The sequence below is a fragment of the Anoplophora glabripennis genome, unplaced genomic scaffold (assembly GCF_000390285.2).
Source record: "Anoplophora glabripennis isolate ALB-LARVAE unplaced genomic scaffold, Agla_2.0 scaffold39, whole genome shotgun sequence".
Taxonomy (NCBI): Eukaryota; Metazoa; Arthropoda; class Insecta; order Coleoptera; family Cerambycidae; genus Anoplophora; species Anoplophora glabripennis.
This window is the reverse complement of record NW_019416254.1, coordinates 188,549-196,365: the sequence shown is the minus strand read 5'-3', so window position 1 is coordinate 196,365 and position 7,817 is coordinate 188,549.

Here is a 7,817-nt window from a genome sequence, read left to right as displayed (position 1 = left end):
TGTTCGTTGTTTTATTTTTTTTTTATAAAATTAATAAAAAAGCAAGGAGTAATAAATTATGTACTCAGGTCAGCATCACAGCTTTATTAGTAGTTTTGTCCAACAAAGCGGCTCTTAACATGTGTTATTTTAAGAGCATGTGTCATAGGAAAAGTTAAATAACAAACAATACTTTCTTTGACTAAAAAAATATAAACAATAATATAATTCAGTATATACATGCATATGTATAAAAACGTTTAAAATCAATATTAATAAACATAAAGTAATGAGTATTAAACAGTGCACAACACTGACTCAATTTATGTTTGATTTAATCTTCATACTGATTTACTTATTTATATATTTAAAATACATATCCAATAAGCGATGCCCAATAACAGGATATGTTAAGTCTATAAATAAAATATTAAAAATTAACTATGATAAAATAAAGGAAAAAAATAAAAATAGTACAAACTTACAAATAAAACAAATATAAAGAACAAAATAAAAAGGCAACAAACTATAAAAGACTACATAAGTAAAGCATTTTTTTATATTATTAGCCAAACAACAAAAAAGATCGACATTATTTTCTATCTGACTGTACTTGATTTGATAATTTGATACAATGGTGATACTAGGATGTTACTACGTTCTGTGGGTAGACAAAAACATTATTACTTCTAGCTGACAGTCGTGGTACTTTGATATTAATATTACTTAAAACGCCTGGACAGGCCAAAATGTTAGGTAGAACTTTATACAAAAACATTACTTGAAAAACAGATCTTCTTTTAGCAAGGACATGAATATTGAAACGCTGAAGTAATAAATCATGCGGAAAATCCTCAGGGGAACATGTACCATCCAATAAGTACACAGCTGATTTCATAAACCTGCGCTGTATGTAGTCTTTCCTTATTATGAACCCCATATTCTTGAAAGCAGAAGATGCAATTATGTCTATATGTTTTGTAAAAGATAAGTCAAATGTAACTCCAGAGTCTTTTATGTAATCGGGTCTATGCAATATTATATTATCTAAGTTATAATCAAATACTACAGAATTTTTTATATGTGAATGTAATGATATTACACTTGGAGGCATTTAGCGTTAAATTATTATTTAGACACCACAGACTAATGCCACTAAGCGCATACTGTAACACATAACAGTCGGGAATGGTGTTTATTTCGCAACATAGCTTAAGGTCATCTGCATACATTAAATGGTATGATCTTGTCATTGCAAATGTTTACTGTAGAATACTCCGATCTCCTCAGCCTTTACTATCTGCTGATCCTCATCATCCTGCTCTAAATGTAAGCGTTAATATATACAGCAAACATTCCAATATTTTTCCAGTGCAAAACAATCATTCATTCAACTTTAAACACACAGATTTTCTTGGTTTATATAATGAACTTAGCATTACTGATTGGTCTTTTTCTACTGACTTGTCGGTAAATGATATAATTCAACAGTTTTATAACAAAATAAATTATGCCCTCCATGAATATGTTCCCTTAAAAAGACCTACGAGTAAAATTTATCCGCCCTGGTTTAATAGTCAATTGTTAACTCTCTTGAAGAATAAAAACCATGCTTGGAGTTCATATAAAGAATCTAAACAACTTAATGGTTATATTAACTTTAAAAATATTCGTTCCCAGGTAAAATCTGCCATCAAGATTGCTTATACAAATTATATACTAGAGTCCGAAAATACAATTATGAGCGATTCTAAAAAAATCTGGAACTTTGTAAACTCAAAAAAGGGTTCTACTGGTATATCGTCCTCAATGTTATATAATGGGTCTAATTGCGATAATCCCCAAGACATAGTCAACGCCTTTGCTAGTTACTTTTCTAACTCCTTTATTGATTCCACCAATTTTGATTTAAATTCACAATTCTGTGTTGACGATAATGACATCCCACATATTCCTGAAATTACTGAAGATAAAATTTTAAATTCTATAAAGAAACTGAAAGTAAATATGACAATGGGTCCAGACAACTTGCCGGCCTTTATTATCAAGGATTGTGCTTGCTTATTTTCCAAACCGTTATGCACGATCTTTAATCAAATCCTTAGATCTAACACCTTCCCTGATTTATGGAGACAGTCTCGTGTGTGTCCGGTTTATAAAAAGGGTAACAAGGAGGTGTTGAAAACTACAGACCTATTGCTATTTTATGCAACTTTTCTAAATTATTTGAAATTATTATTCGCGAAGACATTTCTTTTTATGCTAAAAACCTAATTATTCCTGAGCAGCATGGCATCATGCCTGGTAGATCAACAGTGTCCAATCTTGTGTGTGCTACTCAATTTATTGCCGAGACTTTGGATATGAGAGGTCAGGTGGACGTTATATATACAGATTTCACTAAAGCCTTCGACAAATTAGATCATGGTATATTGCTTCGTAAATTACACAATTTTGGTATCAATAATTCTCTTTTACTTATGTTTAAATCTTTTTTATCACATCGTGTTCAGTTTGTGCAATATCGTGGTTACAAATCAAACATATTTAGTCAAACATCAGGCGTTCCTCAAGGGTCAGTACTAGGACAACTATTTTTTATTATTTTTATCAATGATATAGCGCGAAACTTTAACGTAAATGTATGCTGACTATTTGAAAATTTATACTAATGTCAACTCTGTAATAGTACTTTTAATAGTACTAGTAACTTGTAATAGGCTTCAGCACAGCTTGAATTTGCTTACCATTTGGTGTGATAATAATCGGCTCGCCTTAAACGCTTCGAAGTGCAATGTAATGTCTTTCTCCCGTAAAACCAATTCTACTCTATTTAATTACAGCCTACGTGATCTGGATTACTGGTTAGACCTGAGCATATTAAGGACTTAGGGGTCATCTTTGACCCAAAATTAACCTTATCTGCACATATTGCTGAATCTGTCAAAGGTGCTTACAAAAATTTGGGTTTTATTCTCCGAAATGGTAAGGACTTTAAGAATATGTCTACATTACGTACCTTATATACGTGCTTTGTTAGACCCAAGTTGGAGTATGCCTCTGTGATTTGGTCTCCCTATTATAATAGTTACATAACATCATTAGAAAAAGTGCAGAGGAGGTTTCTTAAATCGGCCAGTTTTATCTTAGATGGAGTCTATCCAGCTCTGGGATATCCTCGGGAGTTGTTATTGGATAGGTTTGAAATGCATAGCTTAATTAAGAGGAGGGTTATGTACTCGATAATGTTCTTGTACAAAATTGTCAACCACGATATTGATTGCATTGAGCTTACAACACAAATAAATTACCGTGTTCCTAGAATAAATGCCAGATCAAATAGTTTGTTTAATCTTCCTTCTTCGCGCACTAACATGTTGCGGTGGTCTCCTTTACATCAAATGCTTTTTAATTATCATAATATGGAGAATAGCCTGGACATTTTCAATACTTCTTTAGCACATATTAAAAGAATTTTCTATTCTCACAATTGAGTTATCGGATTTTTAATTTCTTGTTAGTTTTTTATATTACCTACTTATGTTGTTGTTTCTGTTATTGGTAATGATTTTAGATATATTAATTCCCATGTGACTTTACCGTTTTGCTATTTTTTTATTAATTGACTGACCATTGTTTCTGATTAAGGTTTGTACTTTTTGGTAATTTTTATTTATACTTATTTCCCGTTGGGTGAATTAAATTAAATAAATAAATAAATAAATAAATAAATAAATAAATAAATAAATAAATAAATAAATAAATAAATAAATAAATAAATGGTGTACTTGTAGCAGCATGATGTCATTTGCAAAAAGAACAAAGAGTAAGGGTCCAAGTATAGATCCTTAAGGCACACCAGATATTTCATGAAACTTGTGCGATTTAAAACCACGATGTTGAACAAACTGATACCTATTTTGTAAATACGATTCAAATAGTTGCAAAAGTGATTCGGACACACCAAATTCATCTAGTTTGTACAGCAAGAGGTCGTGGTCGAGTCTGTCAAAAGCTTTAGTGAAGTCGGTATAGATAACTGTTTCTTTGGACAAGGTTAGTAACAGTAGTTCTGCTCTTAATGAAACCGTGTTGCTCCCACAACAACCTAGTCAAAGATATGTATAAATAAAATCTCAAATATTTTGGAGAAATTGCAAATAATAGAAATTGGCATGTTCATTGTTGGACAATTCATTCTTACTGCCCTTCTTGTGCACTGGACACACTCTAGATAATTTCCAACATTCAGGACAACAAGAAGTTTTTATTAATAAATTAAAGATAGTGGGGCAGCAAACGCAGACACAGTGCCTTCTAAAAAATGCCGGTATTAAATCAGGCCCCGCTGCCATATTTGGCTAAATTTGTTTTATCGCAACATAGATTTCATCTTGTGAAAAGTTTAATATTTATAGCACATTAGCGTTTGATGTAGGTGTTCGACAATGACTTCTACCCGGTTTTATATACGATTATGAGAATAAGTCAGCAAAACTATGAATTATAATCTGTGGATCATCAATAGTTTGGTCATTATACGTAAGCATGGAAGGAATGTGAGATACATTTCTCTTGACGTTGGTAAAGGACCAAAAACTTTTTGGATTAATATTGCTTTCTACATGTTGTACGAATAATTTATAGAAGATGCTTATTTCATGTTTTATTAGAGACCGTGGTATTCCTGTATTTTTTGAGTGCATTACTTTTTTGTTTAATATTTTTAATAATATTTCCATTTCCTATATTTTTTGAGTGCATTACTTTTTTGTTTAATATTTTTAATAATTTTTCCATTGAACCGCGGTGGGTAAACTTGTGAACAAATTTTTTTCTTTGGAATACAGTCCTCAAAAGTAGTATTCAAAATAACATCTTACAAAACAGGAAAATTTTCTTTTTTGAAATTAGTAATTTTGTTGCTTTAAAGGAAAACTTACTTCTTTTAATATGTATTAAAATTGCATGTGAATAAATACCACCCCGAGTGGAAATTACCATGTCGGATCAGCTTGGAAGTAGATTATTTAATTATGCAAATATTACATCAGTAGATGTCGAACGATCGAACAAGGGAAGAACCATACCCGATGATGCGATCAATAACGGATCCCATCCATATTGTGGAATCGAAGGCAACGATGCGTAAAACAATTTACTTGTTTCACAATGATACAATGACGTAAATCTTATACTCATTGTTCACTTTATTTTATGTTGATGATCCACACGCCTTTGGTGCCAATTATGACAGCTCTAATAATGAGAGCCCATAACATTTTTTTTTATTTTTTCCTATAAATAAAATAGCAAAAGTTATAATTTAATATATTAATTTACAGAGTATTGCTATAATAACATTGCTTCGCTTCAATATAAAGTAAATTAAAACTCATACATTTTTTTGTAGGACTTTGATTAATTCAATGTTTTAGATTTTCCTTTACAATCGCAATGTTTGGTTTAAAATCTGTTGACAATAGCAGATTTCCACTTTGAAAAATATCACAGTCAATGTTTGTATCTGGAAATTCCGTTATAAATTGCTCAATGCTGGATTAAAATGAATATGTTCATGATCCTTCATTTCTAGTTCCATTTCGACAATGAACATTATAATAAAGGAGTCTGTCTTGTTCTGGAGTAAAAGGCATAACACGTTCTGAAATAAGAATTTATCAACCTTAAAATTTTGTTTCTATTATAACTTAGTACCAGTACTTCGACGAAGTTACAAAAAGTCTCACATTCTCTAATTTATTTCTAACTAAAATGTTTGCCTCATTTCATGTTTTTCTTTTATCCTTTAATATTTCAACTACTCTGTCACAAGTTTGCCCCGACGCCGACGTTCCTCTTCTTATTTTTGCTCCCCATATCTATTTAACCGCTCCTGTATCTTCCATCCCCTGTAGATGAACTCACCAACTCAAATGCCTTCCTTCAAAAAATTAAAAATTTAAATTTTTCTCAAATTCACGATTAGTTGACACAAAGCTTTCATTAGCCATGGGACTATCCAAATCAGTGAAAAAGATTCTCTTCAGCCGCTTCTTATCACAACAAAGACCAATGGCTTTATTAAATTACCTACCAACAAACTAACTAAACTTTATATTAGAGATTATTAAAGAATACAAAACATTTTTTGAAAAAGCTTTCATCTAGTAATTTCAATATAAATCATTTAAATGTGAGTTTTGATGTAATTAGCCTATTTACCAATCCTCCGGTAGATACAACATTAAACACTGTTAAAAGCAAATTACAAACCGATAGGTACAAATTTAGAAAAACAAGTAAGAATTAATTGTTGAAACTATAATTCAATTTTTGATCTCTATCAATAAAATTTCGAATTGGTTATAGGATCGTCACTATCTCTAGTATTAACTTATTTATGAAATATTTTAAAACAACTATATTAATAATTTAAACAAAAAAGCCTACGATTTAATAGTAATGATACTTTTGCAATTTGACCGACGTTTCCTTAGTAACTAACTAAAAGATGTATTTTAAATAACTACTAACCACAGGAGGAGATCAGCAAATAGTTTGACTTAAAAATATATGTATTTTCTTTAAATGCATATTTGTAGATGGCGCTGCTGTGAAGAGAAATTGTTTAACACTTGGGACAAAAAATCGTTTAGAGAAATAAATTTTGTATGTTTATTTTCATATTCCCTTACTCCGTAAAATAAACCGTTCGTGAAATGTAAAATGTAAATGTGAAATGTGTTCATTGTAACGCTATACTTATAATCTTTAAATGTAAGTTTTTGATAGTTTTTTTAACATTTTATTGTTAAAGCTTCCTTTTTTTATATGTAAATTATGCAATTTTATTTAGTTTTTATGTTGGAAATTTCGTGAAAGTTTGTACCTATGTACGCTATTGCATTCTATATAACTACAAAACAATCTCTTTTATAACTACAATTGTTTTAAGTATGTTACTTCTGTCCATCTCTGAACGGTCTTGATAAGACTGTCGGCATCAGAGATGCGAATATACACTGAACAGAAAATGTACAGTCGATGGCTAAAATGCTACAGCAAGCGTTAGACCCAGACAGTCAGTTTCAAATAGCATATTATAAAGACTTGGCCGAAGACGACGATACCATTCCAATTGCCCCCGTCCTAGTTTAACGTAGAAAAAGTGTCGAGAGGTTATATGATGAACTTCTCAACTTCAGAGAAGATGGATATAAAATTATAGATAAGGAAACTTATTATATTAAATATTAAATATATTAAAGTAAAATAATATATATTTTTAAATTACTATTATACATATTTAATTCATTACACATAAGTTTATGTCATTATGTTACTTACCTGTTGTAAATATTTTGTAGAGTTTCCTTAACTTGTACCAGTGAAAACGTATTATATTATTTTTAATTAATTTTATTTTGTTTTAAGATAATGAACCATTTTTTTCAAGAAGACACTCCTAGGGAACTTCGGGAAAAAATGAGTGGAAACTGCATCCTGATATATTGATCCGATTAAGATGAGATAGATTGATTGACTTTTGTACAGAGGCTTTTTAATTTTTTTGTTAGAATCCAAGGACGAAGAAGTTACTTTTGAACAGCTTCAGACTTTATATAGTTAGCTGTTTCGTGGAAGCGGTGGAAATGTGTAGTCTAAAATAGTGGCTTTTATTGGATAGAAAATAGAGAAACATGTAGATATAATAGAATTGTAGTAACCTGTAACTTTTTAAAGTACCTTAAAACAAAAAAATATATAAAATTAAATTTGGTACCTGTATTATGTATTTTCAACTTTGATACGAAGGCAAAACAAATTAAATTTAT